Raw genomic sequence first — 17,518 nt, forward strand, 5'->3', positions numbered from 1 at the left:
ATCTCAGCTCACTGCAACCTCCACCTCCCAGGTTCAAGCGATTCTCCTGCCTCAGCCTCCTGAGTAGTTGAAATTATAGGCGTGTGCCACCACGCCTGGCTAATTTTTGTATTTTTAGTAGAGATGGGGTTTCACCATGTTGGTCAGTCTGGTCTCAAATGCATGACCTCATGATCCACCCACCTCAGCCTCCCAAAGTGCTGGGATTACAGGCATGAGCCACCGCACCCAGCCCTGAAATGGATCTTAAGAGTCATGTAATCTTACTCTAAAGTTGAATCTTAAATGCCTCTTTCATAAACTTCTGAAAGGGAGGTTCTAGTTGAGAAACAATGAGAGTAATAGACGGCATAAATTCATACATGTGTGATAGGACACTTGGTCCCTCAAGAGTCCCTAATTTAACCATTTGCCTCCACTCTCTTTTTTCTCTAACACAACATTAGACTGGTTTTTCCATGAGATTTGAGGGTCCATATTGTTTTATAACCTCAACACTGAAGAACTGTAAACAAAGGTGCATGCATACTGAATAACCTTATTCAGTACATTTAAGAGCAGTAAATCTTTGTTTTTAAGCACTTTAAGTTATAGCTACTGAACAGCAAACACCCCATTGGCCAAGCCAGGGAAGCTAGTGCTCTTCTGGAAAGCAAACTTTGAAAAGGTCTTCTTCCTCTATATCACCACCAACTCTCCACTAACCTCCTAGCCTTCTTTTCATACTAAATGTGTATCCCTCTCTCCCAAGCCATGGTGACACACAAATGATGAGAGTTGCTAAGTGGATATCTTCATCTTTGTTCTTCTTTTTCCAACTTCACTGAAAACTCCGCTTCAGAATGAAAGTTTTCTACATGCATCCAACATACAAATCTGAAAAAATATAAGAAACCCTACTCTTTCTTCGTGCATCACTTAAAGAGCTATGTAAATGCCTCCTAGTGAGGAATATCTACTTTTGTTTAAGTTTTGAAATCGTTAGTTTTAAATTAGAATTAATGTTTGACATCAAGCAGTAGGCATTGATGGCAGAAAATTGATCGTTCTCAGGAAACTACTCAATGGTGGATTAAACACATACATTCTACAGAGTATACCCTGTGTACTGTCTAGTACATTATACGCATGCTTCTTGGGCATTGTACATAGATAGTTAAAAACAATGATTCTCTCATAAACTCTTCTATACCAAGGACTTGCTTTCTTCAAAGGTGAAAAATACATGCATGAGTGCCGTATTTGAATGCAAACCTCATAGACTAGTAGACTGTGATGGAGTCACAATGTCATATCCAGTTGGATGGACCTTTTCTAATAGTTTCCATTTTTATCAAAAGCAAAATAAAAGCTATTTTCAATGCAGAAGCAAATTCTAAACAACACCCACCAGAATTAGCAAGGCAACATTTCATCAGAAAATCACCTGCAGAATTTAGAATGCAATTTAGAATTACTAATTAGTGTGTTAAATGGATATATTCAGAAAGTGTGGAGGGAATGAGTCAACACTTCTGAAAGAACCTTAATTTCAGAATTTCCTGAGTGAGTGCCCCAAATTATAAGCCTACCCACACATTAGTACATGGGTTAGAGAAGTCGGCTCACCCAGACATTTGTTGTGTGCATAATTTTAATAAGAATAAATACTACTTTGGAAACTGCTCTGGTTCATTTTGCCAAAAGTAACACCCTTTCTGGGCACAATGCCACTAGATACTCACCCTTCTTTCTTTGTGACTGCAAGACCCTGAAACATTGTTTGCATTCTTATCAAAGGATTCATTGGATCAGAGGAAAATCAGAGAGAACATATTGTCCATTAAAATGTAGAGAGGTGGGCCTAAGATGCCTTAGAAGAAAGCTCGCTTTTATCATAACACACTGTTTACCTTTTCGTTATTTATTTTAAATTTGAATCCTATTATTTCACCATCTCTACTGTCACCCAGCCATCACTTCTTATCAATTCTTAACTGGGCTATTGCAGTAGCTCCCTCCATGGCCTCCTGGTCTTCAACCTGGCTCAATACAGCCCAGTTTCCATTCAACAGCCAGCATGAACTTTCTAGAGCTCCCCGGACAGCTGAGGCTGTGCAAGCGGGAGAGGTGATCGCATACCCAGAGGAGGAGCCCATCTCTATGAGGACAAACCTCCAGCCCCTCCAAGACCGGAAGAGCCAATAGAGTCAACTCACTGCTACAGCATCTGTTGGTCCCCTTGGGGAACGGTGCCATGGTAAGGGCTCAATGCTGGTATCTGTTGCCAACAAGCTGAGCATTCCCTCCAAAACAGCAGCAGTGAAACAGACCTTGGTGAGTGAAGCGCATGCTGCTGGGCTCATTGGTAACCTCTGTCTTTGCCACCAAGGCCATGATGCTCAAAGGCCTATCATGGCAGTTCTGGGTGGCTGGTGACAAAGCTGACGAACGTCAATCAGTCAAGTCGTTTTATCTACATGGTTACTCGGTGCTGTTTCCATGGTGGGTGGATGCTTTCTAGGCATTCATATACTATACCAACATCTTCATGCTTTGTGCCCACTCCCATTTTCTCATGCACGTGTCCCTCCTCCAGAACCCCTTGTCCCAATCATTTAGCCCACTTCCTTCTATGCCACGGTGCAGACATACGAATGTATTCTCACCTCTGGCAACTTCAGGTGTGCTGCTTAAAGCTTTGCCCATTGGGAAAACATTTTTTTCCACCATCCAGTCACCCATGAATGTGGCTATAATGCAACTCCTGTTCATTTTTGACTTGCCCCCACATACTGAACCAAGTCATCTATAGACCAGCTTTGAAATTTTCTTACTTTTTTTTTTTTTTTTGATGGAGTATCACTCTGTCTCCAGGCTGCAGTGCAGTGGCACGATCTCAGCTTACCGCAACCTCTGCCTCCCGGGTTCAAGTGATTCTCCTGACTCAGCTTCCCAAGTAGCTGGGACTGCAGGTGCATGCCACCATGCCCAGCTAATTTTTGTATTTTTAGTAGAGACAGGGTTTCACCATGTTGGCCAGGATTGTCTCCATCGCTTGACCTCGTGATCTGCCTGCCTCAGCCTCCCAAAGTCCTGGGATTACAGGCATGAGCCACCGCGCCCAGCTGAAACTTTCTCTTAAGAGACAGAGTATCTCTCTGTCTCCCAGGCTAAAGTGCAGAAGTGTAATCATAGATCACTGCAACCTCCAGCTCCTGGGCTCAGGCAATCTTTCCTCCTCAGCCTCCTGAGTAGCTCGGACTGTAGATTAGATATGCACCACCATGCCTAGTTAATTAAAACAATTTTTTTTTTTTTTTAGAGATCGGGTCTTGCTATGTTGCCCAGGCTGGTCATCAACCTTGAACGTTTAAACATTTTCCTCCTCCTTGAGCTGGTCATAGGGAGTAAGTGCACTAGTGCAACTGCAGTGAGTGGCACGGGGGGTGGGGGGGGTTGGGCTACCTGCTCGTGCAACTGACATGTGCCTGCTGGCCATGCTCTAATTTGATCCCAGATGCCCCATTTTCATCTTAGACTGGGCTTTCTGAGCTCATTGGCTTTAGGACTTGGAAGGTTCAATGGAACGCAGTTCATAAATGGAAGATCTGAACACATGGTCACTCGCTGTCCCATAGCTAAGTGTTCCAATTCTATCAGGGCCCAGTGATGCACAGGGACTGTTTCTGAAGGCGTGCCACTCTCTGCTGAGGATGACCTGGCTTCACTCCAGAATCACAGGGGCCTGTGTTGTGATTCTCCTACCTGAGCTTGTCATAAGTTTCATACTACGTCACGCCTTCCCCACTGTCACTTCCCAAACCATAGGCTCTGCCTGATCAATGATCCCAGCAGCAGGACTGGTTGCTTCACGGCCCGCACCTGAAGCAGTGCTCTTTCCCGCTCTGGGTGCTGTGCAAACTGGCAGCCTTCTTTGTTACCTGGTACCTGGGCTGGAGCAGTTTTCCCAGGGTCGAATATGCGGCCACCAGATTCTAAAGTGGCTCACTAGGTACCATGCTTCTTTTCCTGTGTGAAGAATTCAAGATGTCAAAATGCATTTTTCTTTGAAAAGGATATCCCAGCATGGCCCTGACCAGATGGCCCCCTAAAAACTTCACTGAGTTGTCCAGTGATCTTCATAGGGTTTCTCTCCCACCCTCTAGAGCACAGGTGACTTTCCAAGGCCTCCAGGGCACTGCTGTTTCTTGCTCATCCCGTCCAAGCAGCGTGATGTTGATGAGATGGTTGGTGTGACTGGGGAATGGTCCATACCTCTTCACACTGTGTTATAACAGAGCAGGAGGACTAATACAGCCCCCCGGAAAAACTATAAGTGAACATTGTCCTTTTCACATGAACATGAAGTGTTTCTCATCCTTTTTCTCTTATTTTCTTCTTCTCCTTCTCCTTCTCCTTCTTCTCCTTCTCCTTCTTCTTTTTTTTTTTTTTTTTTTTTTGTGACAGGGTGTCACTCTGGAGTGCAGTGGCTCAATCATAGTTCACTGCAGCCTCAACCTCCCGGACTCAAGCGATCCTCTTACCTCAGCCTCCCGAGTAGCTGGGACTACAGGTGGGTGCCACAACTCCCGGCTATTTTTTTGTAAATTTTTTGTACAGACAGGGTCGCACTATGTTGCTCACGCTGGTCTCGAACTCCTGGGCTCCAGCAATCCTCCCAACTCAACCTCCCAAAGTGTTGGGATCACAAGCATGAACCACTGCACCCACCTCTGTCCTTTTTCCTAATTGAAGGGAAGAAGAACACATTTTGCAAACTGATGACTCTATCCCATGTAACTGAGACTAATCTGCTCTTTCAGTAACACCAGAATTGGCAAGCAATTTCTCAGATGGCTACCGTTTTGTTAAGCCTGTGGTACTCTTAAGTCATTCCCCAAGACCAATATGGTTTCTCCAGCGACCAGCCTGGCAAATTAAACTGAGAAATGACAGAGACCAACAACCCCGCATCTTTCAGGTCACTAATCTCCATCATCTGCTCACACTATCAGAGAATTCTATTTGGCCTTCTTTTTTTCTTTCTTTCTTTTTGAGATGGTGTCTCGCTCTGCTGCCCAGTCTGGAGTGCAGTGGCATGATCTCGGCTCACTGCAAGCTCCACCTCCCAGGTTCATGCCATTCTCCTCCTTCAGCCTCCCAAGTAGCTGGGACTACAGGTGCCCACCACCATGCCCAGCTAATTTTTTTGTATTTTTGGTAAAGACGGAGTTTCACCATGCTAGCCAGGATGGTCTTGATCTCCTGATCTCCGGATCCACCCACCTCAGCCTCCCAAAGTGCAGGGATTACAGGCGTAAGCCACCGTGCCTGGCCTGTGGCCTTCTTAATTATAAAAAAATCTTACTCTACAGACCAGGGACACAGTGTGGGATTACTCCAATAGTCAAATGCATCGATTCCACTTACATGCTTAGGAATTGGAAAACGACAACAGGCAAGTCTGTGGACCTAGGGGCCCACTGCGAGTTGAACTTTAGACAGGACTGTGGTTATTGCTACCTAGTTCCTGCAGGTCCCATGCTGACCAAGAGCCACGATGCTGCCTTAGGTCTCTGAGTATCAATGTCAACTCAGACTCTGTAGCCAATTAGTTCTTGAAATATCTGAGAAATACCTTTTTTCTCCCTTTCCACAGGGTGTGGTCACCTAAATAACTGGCAATAGGTCACTTTGTGGAAGAACTAGAGAAGTATCACAGGATCTACTTGTCATGATGTTACAGTGTGTCCAGAATTGGTTACTTCCAGTGGGTTCTTAGTCTCACTGACTTCAAGAAAGAAGCCGCAGACCCTCCCGGTGAGCGTTACAGTTCTCAAAGATACAGAGTTTGTTCCTTCAGATGTTCAGATGTATCTGGAGTTTCTTCCTTCTGGTGGGTTCGTGGTCTTGCTGACTTCAGGAGTGACGCTGTAGACCTTCGCAGTGAGTGTTACGGCTCTTAAAGGTGGCGCATCCGGAGTTGTTTGTTTCTCCTGCTGGGTTCGTGGCCTCGCTGGCTTCAGGAGTGAAGCTGCAGACCTTCGTGGTAAGTGTCACAGCTCATAAAGGTAGAGTGGATACAAAGAGTGAGCAGCAGCAAGATTTATTGCAAAGAGCGAAAGAACAAATCTACCACAGCAGGGAAACGGTCCCCAGCGGGTTACGCTGCTGGCTCAGGTGCCCTGCTTTTATTCCTTTATTTGGCCCCACCCACATCCTGTTGATTGGTCCATTTTACAGAGAGCTGATTGGTCCATTTTACAGAGAGCTGATTGGTCCATTTTAACAGAGTGCTGATTGGTGTGTTTACAAAGCTTTAACTAGACACAGAACGCTGATTGGTGCATTTACAATCCTTTAGCTTGACAGAAAAGTTCTCCAAGTTTCCACCAGACCCAGAAGCCCAGCCAGCTTGACCTCTCAATCCTCCCTCTAAACAGGACAGGCCAGCTGCTCTTGGGAATTTGGCTGATGACCACTCTAGCTACTTCTTGCTGGATGGGGTGAAGAAGGGGCCCTGCAGTTGTAGTGTCCTCCAGAGGGGAACTCTTTAGGCCAGTGGAAGGGCCAGCGGATTGGTCCGGGGTCCTCAGTAGAAGTTGTTAGTTGAACTCATTTGGCGTTCCATTTGTAAGACCATCTGTAGCTTGATGGCCTCGATTTTAGAGGAAACAAATTTGACAAGAAGGTTAAAAATACAGGGTCCAAAGGTGAGTAAGAGCAAGATGGTTGCCAAGGGACCTGGAAAGGGGAGGAGCCATGTTGCCCAACTCCAGAGGTTGGTATAAGAGTTTGAAAGGTGTTGTCTGATTTCAGAAGCCTTTTCCTGTAAATGCCGGGTGGCATCTCGTACTATCCCTGGCTGGTTAGTGTGAAAACAACACTCTTCCCCTAAGAAGGTGCAAAGTCTTCCTTTCTCAGCAGTGAGAAAGGAGGTTTTGGAGAGTCACTGCTGCCAAAGAGTCTATTTGGGATTGTAAAGTAAGGATAGATTTCGTTATTTCTTGCAAATTGTCTGAGAAATCCTTTGAGAGTGTGTGGTAGTAGAATAATGAAGTAAACTGGCTATTCTGGTTCCTGTAGCAGTAGCCATTCCTAACCCTATAAGTAGGGGTATTTGTTGTATGACTCTGCACTGAGAGACTTGAGTTTTAAGGTGTACTGATAGGGTCTGATTTCCTGGGGTAATGTTAATGTTGGGACTAGAAAGACTAAGGTGCAGGTGCCTGTCCAGTTAGTGGGGAGGCAGATATAGGTCGACGTTCCACATGAGAAGAATATATTTTGGCTGGGTAGACGGAACTGGTTGTGTGTGTTGAAAAGGTGTGTGAGTTTGTTGTTTTCATTTTCCCATACTTCTAGAGTACTTGCCAAGGTAGTTCCAGTGAGTGGCTGGAAAGGGGTGTTGGAAAGGGGTGTTGGAAGCAAACTGGGTGGCTCCCTGTGTTTTATTTTCCCATTGGAGAAAAAACCGTTTTGTATCTACTAGGAACCATTCGAGAGAGTGATTGAAAGAGAGGATGAGAAGGCATTCACTAGTGGTGGGGACACTGCTGCAGGGGGTCCAGGGGTGAAAGGTCATGCAGGGAGTATGTTTGCCATTATGAAACCTGGACTGTTTGTTAAGCTGGGAGGAGGTGATGATTTTTGGGGGCCCTGAGAAGTGGACAAGCCTTCTGAATGGAGCTGTTTGGGTGACTCAGAAGTTACTATGATCAGCTGGGGCTTGAAGTTGTAGGGTGTAATTACACTGATGGGGTAGTAGATGCCCCAGGGGCAGGCCTGATGACAGGTTTCCTTGGATGCATAAAGGGGCTTGGAAAGTTAAAATGATATTCATAGTTGGATTGCATGTCCTGTTAGGGTACACTTGGTCCTATCAGAGATGGGGAAGCAGGCTAATGATTGCATATTTAGAAGTTGGAAAGGGTCTTTTCCTTCTTAAGGAGGGTGGTAGGTTAAGTTGGTAAAGACCTAGTTTTTTGTGGGAATGGGAGTGGCAACGTAAGCAGAGGTTGATAGAGAGATACAAAACCAACAGTCAATTGCCAGGGAAGGATGGACTGGTTTAACAGAGAATGGGTTAAGTTGAGAGTCTTGTAGAGGTAATTAGGAGCTGGCTAGTGGAAGGGGAGGGGTGATTGTATGAGGTATCCAAGGAAGTAGAAGAGATAGATAGGCAAACAGTAAATAGGAAGGTAAAGAGGGTGCTCTAGAAGACGAGATCATTTTATCCAGGCTGAGTTAAAGATGGGAGTAAATTGCTGTCAGAAGGAAGGAAGATAGAAAGAAGGTTGATGTGATTAGGGTTTTCTTCCCAGCAGGAGCTGCAGTATATAGTCCTATCGCAAAGAGTATGGTTAATATGCTGCTTAATAATATGATGAAATAGTAAAAGGATTCCATTAAAGGGGCAAGGAGAGGTGTTAAAGATTATGTAGGTTTTCACTTAACTTTTTTAAGGAGGAAGGGGTTTTTCTTCAGGATCAGTGGTAGGAACCTTTTTAGTATGGGATGTTTCCTTCCGAAATAGGAGGTGCAAATCCTTCAACGGTTCACAGGTGTATCGAGGCTGGTCTGGCAGATCTTGGGACTCCTGAGCTGACGATCCCACAGGTTCCTCCGGGGGTGTCCAAAATTTAACTCGGGTGTGGTGAATCCAAGATTCCACTCCTGCCACCTTAACTGCAGTGGGTGTAGAGAGGATTACCGAGTATAGTCCTTCCCACAAAGAGTCCATAGATGAGGAGGTAGAAGGAGGTAGAGGGGAAGAGATGTGACCAACACTGGATCTCCTGGTTGAAACAACTCTGTTCCCTTTTCTCTGTGACATCGTTCAGGTAGGTTTTAGGGTTTTGTTGATATTTTGCTAAAAAAGTTATATCTTTGACCAAGTTGGCTGTTTCCTGATCAAGTAGGATGTCATTTGTGAGAAACGGTCATCCATACAGCATTTCATATGGACTGAGCCCCATTTTGTGAGAATTTCGGATTCTCAACAAGGCCATGGGCAAAAGAGTAGACCATGGGGGATGAGTTTCTTGTGTTCATTCCCTTAAGTGCCTCTTGAGTGTTTCATTTGCCTTCTCAACTTTCCCTGAGGATTGTGGCCTCCAGGTGCAGTGAAGATGATATTGTATCCCTGGCGCCCTGGAAATTCCCTGAGTTATCGTGGCTTTAAAAGCCGGACCATTGTCGCTCTGTAAGCTTTGGGGAAGGCCAAATCTAGGAATTATTTCATGAATTAGGACCTTAATCACTTCCTGAACCTTTTCTGTCTTGCGGGGAAAGCTTCTATCCAATTTGTAAAGGTATCAACACAGATCAACAAGTATTGAAATCCCTTTGACTTAGACATATGGGTGAAGTTTAACTGCCAGTCTTCTCCAGGATAGTGACCTATTATTTGTTCCCCCAAAGGGGCCTTACGATGGACCAAGGGATTATTCCTTTGGCACACCTCACAGGCTTTGACTACCTGTCGGATGGTCTGGAGGAGATTTGGCCCTGTTTATAGGCATTTGGTCATTTGATGAGTGTTTTCAATACCCATATGAAAAATTTGGTGGAGGGTTTTAAGTATTTTCCATTGGCTGGCTTCAGGTATAAGTGCCTTTCCTTCTTCTGTCATTAACCACCCCGAGGGGAGAAAACTATGCCCCTGTGAACTGTTTCAGTTGTGGAATATGGGGGCTTAATCTCTTGGAGGGAATTGTTCCATACCAAGGTTCCTTCCATAGGTATTTCTAATGGGAGGTCCCACCTGGCAGCAATTTTGGCCTCACTATCTGCCCAGCGATTTCCTTCTGCCTTTTCTCCTTCACCTTTCTGATGGCCTTGGCAGTGTAAGACTGCCACCTCCTTGGGTTTTTGCACTGCATGCAATAACTCCATAATTTCCTTGTGGCATTTCATGGGGGTTCCCCTAGAGGTTAGGAACTCCCTTTCTTTCCATATTGCAGCATGGGCATGTAGGATTAGATAAACATACTTGCTATCTATATACCCATTTATTCTTTTTCCTTTTCCCAGTTCTAAGGCTTGGGTAAATGCCACTAGTTCTGCTAACTGGGCGCTGGTCCCTGGGGGAAGAGGCTTATTTTCAAGTACGGTTATATCACTAACTATGGCATAACCTGTCCTTTGTATCCCATTCTCCACAAATGAACTTCCATTGGTATATAGGTTAAGGTCAGAATTAGCCAGGGGGACTTCTAAGTGATCATCTCAGGTGGCATAAGTCTGGACTGTAATTTATTAGCAGTCTTGCTCGATTGGTTCCCCATCATCTAGGAGAAAAGTGGCAGGGTTGAGGGCCACGCACGTACATATTTGAAGCACCAGTCCCCAAGGAGTAGTGCCTGGTATCTAAGTAAGTGGTTGTCTGATAGTCATAAGCTTCCTTTGGCACCTAGTATGCCATTTACGTCATGAGTTGTCCAGACAGTGAGATCCTTTCCTTGTATTATTTTGATAGCCTCTGACACTAAGACAGCCACCACCACAACTACCCATAAGCAGTGAGGCCAGCCTTTTGCTACTACATCAGTTTCCTTACTTAGGTATGCCACTGGTTGTAGGGTTGTCCCATGAGTCTGAATAAGGACTCCAAGAGCTATCGCTGCTCTTTCTGTGACGTATAAAGAGAAGTTTTGTCCTGTGGGAAGGCTTAAAGCTGGAGCTTGTACTAGGGCCTGCTTTAAGATTTTGAAGGCTGTTTCTGCCCCTGGTTCCCATTCTACTAGATGAGTATTTGCCCTCTGGGTCTCCTTGACTAGAGTATAGAGCAGCCTGGCTATCTTGCTGTATCCAGAGATCCATGGTCGGCAAAAGCCAGTGATTCCAAGGGACCCCCGTAACTGTTTTAATGTCTTAGGGCGAGGATAAGCCAGTATAGGCTGTATTCGTTCCTTGCTGAGGGCCCTGGTCCCTCTGGCTAAGATTAGGCCTGGATATTTGACCTGCTGTAGGCAAAACTGGGCCTTCGACCTAGACACCTTGTACCCTTAATTAGCTAGAAAGTTCAAGAGATCTAAAGTAGTCTGCTGGCATGAGGCTTCTGAACTGGTAGACAAACGCAAGTCATCCACATACTGAAGGATCAGAGGGCCTGGACTTGAGAAGTGGCCTAGATCTTGGGCCAGTGCCTGACCAAACAGTTGAGGGCTATCCGTAAACCCTTGAGGCAAGACCATCCATGTAAGTTGGGACATGTGGTCTGTGGGATCCTCAAAGGCAAAGAGAAACTGGGAGCCAGAGTGCAGGGGAATACAGAAGAAAGCATCATTGAGGTCCAGAACAGTGAATCATTCTGCTTCTTCTGGTATTTGAGAGAGCAGGGTATAGGGGTTGGGTACAACTGGATATAGAGGAATTCCTGCCTCGTTGATGAGTCTAAGATCTTGACTAGTCTCCACTGACTGTTCGGTTTTGTACTCCTAGAATTGGGGTGTTGCAGGGACTGTTGCATTTCCTTACTAAGCCTTGAACTTTTAAATGTTTAACAATATCCTGTAAATTTTATGAGCTTCAGTCCTTAAGGGATATTGCTTTTCATAAGGAAAAGTGGTGGGGTCTTTTAGCCTGATTTGGACTGGGCAGGCATTTTTTGCCCTTCCAAATTGTCCTTCCAATGCCCAGACTTCAGGTTTTATTCCCTTCTCAAGTAGGGGAAAACAAATTGGTAACTTGTTCCCCATATTCATATAGATAATAGCTCCAGCTTTGGCTAATATATCTCTCCCTAATAAGGGTGTGGGACTTTCAGGCTTAACAAGAAAGGCATGTGAAAACAGCAAAGTCTCCCAATTACAACTGAGGAGGTGGGAGAAATACCTGATTACAGGCTGTCCAAGGATTCCTTGGATGGTAACCGACCTTGAGGACAGTCATCCAGGACAGGAGCTTAATACTGAGAAGGCCACGTCAGTGTCCAGGAGGAAGTCAACTTCCTGGCCCTCAATGGTTAAACGTACCCGGGGCTCAGTGAGGGTGGTGATATGAGCTGGTGCTTGTCCCGGGCACCCTCAGTTCTGTTGTTGTATCACCTGGTCATGGGCTTCAGACCCAGAGAAACTTTGTCCTCTGGTGCATGTGTACCTTCCAGTGATTGCCTCAGCGTAGCAGACATGGATGAAGGGGCAGCATGTTTCTCGTTGGACAATCTTTTTTAAAGTGTCCTTGTAAACCACACTGATAACAAGCCCTACCAGGTGATTGGCCTGCTCCATTTTCTCTCCCGTCTGAACCACCACGGTTCGTTTGTTTTTCTGAGGGCCATGACTTAGGCTGCGGCCTTTCTCTGATCTTGTTTTTCATTTTGGGCCTGTTTTTCTTGGTCCCTATTATGGAACACCGAGGTTGCCCAGGTTTAATAATGCCTCCAAATTTTGTTCAGGGCCCAGGGTTCACTTTTGGAGCTTTCTCCTGATGTCTGCAGCTGACTGAGTAATAAATTTATCTTTTAGAATCAATTGACCCTCTCATGAGTCAGGTGACGGGGGAGAATATTTCCTTAAGGCCTCCCATAGTCACTCAAGGAAGGCAGAAGGATTTTTTCCTTTCCCTGAGTTATGGTAGACATCATTGAATAATTCATGGGCTTTTTCCTAATTCTCCTTAGTCCTTCTAGAACACAGGTCAACAGATGTTTATGACTCCAGTCCCCATGATCTGAGTCGAGGTCCCAGTGGGGATCCATATTGGGGACGGCTTGCTGACCAGCAGGGAATTTGTCCCTTTCTTCAGCTGTCATTCTATCATTTACTTGACTAAGATACCAGGTATCTCCAAACTCTTGGGCTGCAGCTAAAGCCCCATTATTTTCATTAAAGGCCAGTGTTTGATATAACAATAGAATGACATCTCTCCAAGTGAGATCAAAGGTTTGCCCTGGACGCTGTAGGTCGTCTATGTACCTATCAGAATCATCTGAAAACTTCCACAGGTCTGCCTTGATCTGCTTTAAATTAGAGAGGGAGAAGGGGACATGTACCCAGGTTGGGCCAAATTCCCCTCCCTCTACAGCTTGAAGGGGACATAACCGATAGCCCGGGGTGGGGGTTGTGGTCTTTTGGATATTTCTCTGATTTCCTTCTGGGTGTGGGAGATTAGAGAAGGCTTATCATTAATAGGAAGGGGAGCTATAGGGAGGCTAGGATGTGGGGATAAGCTGAGAGGTCCTCTTGTGGGATGTAAATTGCAATCTTTGCATAGTTTTGTATGCTCCTTCACTGAAAGAAAGCTTGGACATAAGATATTTCACTCCATTTGCCTTCTCTCTTACAGAAAAGTTCAAATTGCAGGATAGTATTGTAATGTATACTTCCCTCAGGTGGCCATTTCTCCCCATCAGAGAGAGAATATTGGGGCCAGAGTGCAGAAAAAAATGAGCCACCACTTTTTCAGGGTTTGCAGGTCAAATTGGTTCCAATGGCTTAGTATGCATTTCAAGGGTGAGCCTGTTGATGCCTGAGTGTTTCCCATCTGAAAGGCAAAACCACCCATGGTTTTGGTTTGTTTGTTTCTCCCCCTGTCCAAGAAACTGCAACAGTCCCTGGACCCTGCTCATTGGAATAGTTATGCTCACTGATGCAGCAGCAGAAACCTCTCTTGCCCAAGAACTCACAATGGTCCCTGGACCCTGCTGATCAGAATAGTTGTACTCACCAGTGCAGCAACAGAAACACTAGCTTTCCTCCTAGACCACAAGGAGGACCAAGGAAGGTCGGATTTAGTGGCCCTTACCAACACATTCTCGAAAACCTGCACCCTTGCCTGTCCTCCTATACCACAAAGAGGACTGAGAAAAATCAGATTTGCTGGCCCTTACCGATGCATTCTTGAAAACCGGTTAGAGTCCTAAGCATTCTCCTGTTAGTACTGGGACCTTACCCATGTCCTATAAAGACATTATGCCCCAAAAATGAAGTGGAGGGCCATACCCTGAGGGAAGAAAGGGATCTCCAGAGTTGGAAGAGTGATGCCTTTTGTCCTCATTTATATGAATAGGAAGGATACAATTTCTGAGGCTCCCCATCTCCTTGCTTCAGGAATAGCTTTTGTTAGGCCTGCTTGTCTCAGGAGGGATCCTAAAATTCCAGATAGTACCCCCTACAGTGGGGCTTTGGGCAAAAATTATGTCTTTCTGATTGGTGAGCCTGGGTGCCTAAAGAAGGTAACAGAGTCCTGGAGGTTATACTAGAAATCATTCTTGTAGGAGAAACTAGAAAAGCACCAGAGACAGGGAGTGGTTTTTCAAAGCAGGACTAGCCTCAAAGAAGAGAGGCGAGAGGAAGTTTGTCTGGCAGGCATTAGGATCCAGGAGGCAAGGGTCAGGATAGATAGGATAGATGGGTGAGTTTCGCTTGGGCAACATGACTTTGAGAGTTCTGCTCATGGCCGCAGGGTCAACCAACTTGTTGTCAGTACCCCGGAGCAGAATGGCTTTCCTCTCTGTCGACCCTTGACTCAGCCCGGAAGTACAGAAGACCAGAAGCTTCAGGCAAACCAACACTCCCAACTCTGAAGAGTTGGGGGTTGTTAGAGAGCCCCTTCCCAGAAAGCCTGACGCCCATGTCTTTAGTGTGGCAGCTGTGCTAGGTGTTTTTAACTGGCCGTCAGGTGCCCAGTATTTAACCCCCAAATTCTAAGGAAAATAGGACAGAATAGTAAGTGAAAGGGGTCCTATGGTACTCACCATTTGGCGACAGTCGAGTGTCCCTTGGTTGTTGCTGAAATGTCTCTGGAATTGGTTCCCTTCCAGTGGGTTCTTGGTCTTGGTGACTTCACGAATGAAGCTGCAGACCCCTCCGGTGAGTGTTACAGTTCTTAAATATAGTGTGTCCAGAGTTTGTTCCTTCAGATGTTCAGATGTGTCCAGAGTTTATTCCTTCTGATGGCTTCGTGGTCTTGCTGACTTCAGGAGTGAAGCTGTAGACCTTTGCAGTGAGTGTTACAGCTCTTAAAGGTGACACGTCCAGAGTTGTTTGTTTCTCCTGGTGGGTTCGTGGCCTCACTGGCTTCAGGAGTGAAGCTGCAGACCTTCGTGGTGAGTGTTACAGCTCATAAAGGTAGTGTGGACCCAAAGAGTGAGCAGCAGCAAGATTTATTGCAAAGAGCGAAAGAATAAAGCTGCCACAGTATGGAAGGGGACCCAAGTGGGGTGCTGCTGCTGTCTCGGGTGGCCTGCTTTTATTCCCATATTTGGCCCCACCCACATACTGCTGATTGGGCCATTTTACAGAGAACCGATTGGTCCGTTTTTACAGAGTGCTGATTGGTGCATTTACAAACCTTTAGCTAGACACAGAGGGCTGATTGGTGCATTTCCAATCTTTTAGCTAGACAGAATAGTTCTCCAAGTCCCCACCAGACCCAGAAGCCCAGCCAGCTTCACCTCTCAATAGGATCCTGTAGGACCCAGCTATCTCTTAGGTCAAAGGGCTCCAGCTCTGAAAATTGGCTCCAGTGTGAGCATCAGCCACCAAATGGTAACTTGTTATTGGGGCAACTGTTTTCAGACTTTGATGCCTCCATTCTAACTTTGTTAGAGTCCTAAGCATTCTCCTGTTTGTCTTTTTAAATTAGAGATATTAAGTGGCACCTTGGTTAGCTGCTGTCAAGGGCAGTATTCAGCAAACTATAGTCAGATCCAGCCCATCATGAGTTTTTGTGAATGAAGTTTTATTGGAACACATTCATGCTTATTAGGCTCTTCATTCTTTCCCTTGCCATCTATGAGGGAAGCTTAGACATCTCTCCTTTGCTGAGGCTTGCCCATCATCTTTTCCTGGCTTTTAGGAGCCACTGCCGTCAAATTAGTTTGTCCTCTCCCCTGGGGCTTTGCTAGGGTGATAAAAACTGTATCCTGAGAAAATGCCCCAAATCAATGAATTCTTGGTTATCCAGCTTAACATTCTAGCCTCCTTGACCAAAATCCCTCAAGTCAAACCCCAGGAGTATTTCCAATGTACTGCCAGTACATACCAGATAGTTGTCTTCTTTCTTTTTTCTTTTTCAACAGGGTGTCACTCTGTTGCCCAGGCTGGAGTGCAGTGGCATGATCAGGACTTACTGCAGCCTCTAATTCCTGACAGAGCAGGAGTATCACCATCTTGGGCAAGCACTGTCACTTTTAAATTCACCTGAATCAATAACCGCCTAAATCCAAAGGGCTTCAGCCTAATTGCTAAGGTCAGCATGACCATAAATCACAAATAACATCTCCGACCAGAAACATTCCAAACTCCTCCCCAACCAGAAACATACTAGCCCTAAGGTAACCCACTTCCAGTCGGGAAGATGCCAGCCCTGAGATAACTCCCTTCCTGCTGGAAAGATGTCAGCCCCAAGATAACCTCCTCTCCACCCAGAGACGTTCCAACCTCACCATAAACGTCCTCCCACACAGAAACATTCCAAGCTTGTAATAAGCCCCTCACCCTAAAACCAATATATACTCTTCCTCTGTAAAAGAAAGCACTCCTGACCAAAATTGGCTGGAAGCCCCTCTCGGGTTTTTCTCTAAAATAAACCTGTCTTTGACTCTTAAGCTGCATTCTGTGTTTCTTTCCTCTTTCTTTAACTCTTACACTTCCCAGGCTCAAATGATCCTCCTGCTTCAACCCCCAAGTACTTGCACCATCTTGCCCAGCTAATTTTTTTGTATTTTAGTAGAGACTACGTCTCCCTATGTTGCCCAGGATTATCTCAAACTCCTGAGCTCAAGGGATCCTCCTGCCTCAGCCTCCCAAATTGCTGCAATTACAGGCATGAGCCACCATGCCCCATTACATCTTGTTTCTTTCTGCGTAGATCTCTTTCTTGCCTTACAGGGCACACCCTGACTATATCTGTGTTATCTTGGAATTTCACTCTATCAGTCTGAGAGGAGGAATGGAGATGGAGACAGGTCTCAAGGGCTGTGTCTGTGTCTTTTGGTGAGGAAGATTCTGCAGCATCTTTCAGCATGGCCAAAGTACTAGCTCTTACTAGGGAAAGATGGGCCACCCATCCACGCCCAGAGGATGGGGGTGGGAATGTTGTAGAGTCAACATCACTAAGTATATCTCTCCAGATTTCCTGCCTAAAGGAGTGTTTAATGTCTCTGGTGCCCTGAGATCCTCATAATTAGGGCTTGAGCTTACCTTTTGATTGTGCCTGCCCTTCAGTTATAGGCAGTAAAGACTTCTTTATATGCAACCACTATTACCACTGGAGGCTCTATGGTTCCCACACTTAACTAGTAAGTGTGTATTAATGGCTCTCAGTCTCTCATTCCCCACTAACATGCAGTCAATGCACTTAGCCTTAGCCAGCCAATTGTGCTATAAACATATATATACACACACACATATATATATATACACACACACACACATATATATATTTGAGATAGAGTCTTGCTCAGTTGCCAGGCTAGAGTGCAGTGGTGTGATCTCAGCTCAGGCTGCAATCTCTGACTCCTGGGCTCAAGCGATTCCCCTGCCTCAGCTTCCTGAGTAGCTGAGACTACAGGTGCACACCACCACAC

General features: G+C 45.6%; 1 long non-coding RNA gene across 1 annotated transcript in view; it reads right to left on the bottom strand.

The window, feature by feature from the left end:
• Positions 1 to 519: 519 nt before the first annotated feature.
• Positions 520 to 17,518, bottom strand: part of LOC144331389 (uncharacterized) — a 31,244-nt gene continuing 14,245 nt past the window's right edge. Inside the window, exon 4 of the long non-coding RNA XR_013398492.1 lies at positions 520 to 876. This is a non-coding gene — a long non-coding RNA (uncharacterized LOC144331389). The remainder of the gene's footprint in view (positions 877 to 17,518) is intronic.

This window comes from Macaca mulatta, chromosome 9, assembly GCF_049350105.2.
Source record: "Macaca mulatta isolate MMU2019108-1 chromosome 9, T2T-MMU8v2.0, whole genome shotgun sequence".
NCBI classification, from domain to species: Eukaryota; Metazoa; Chordata; class Mammalia; order Primates; family Cercopithecidae; genus Macaca; species Macaca mulatta.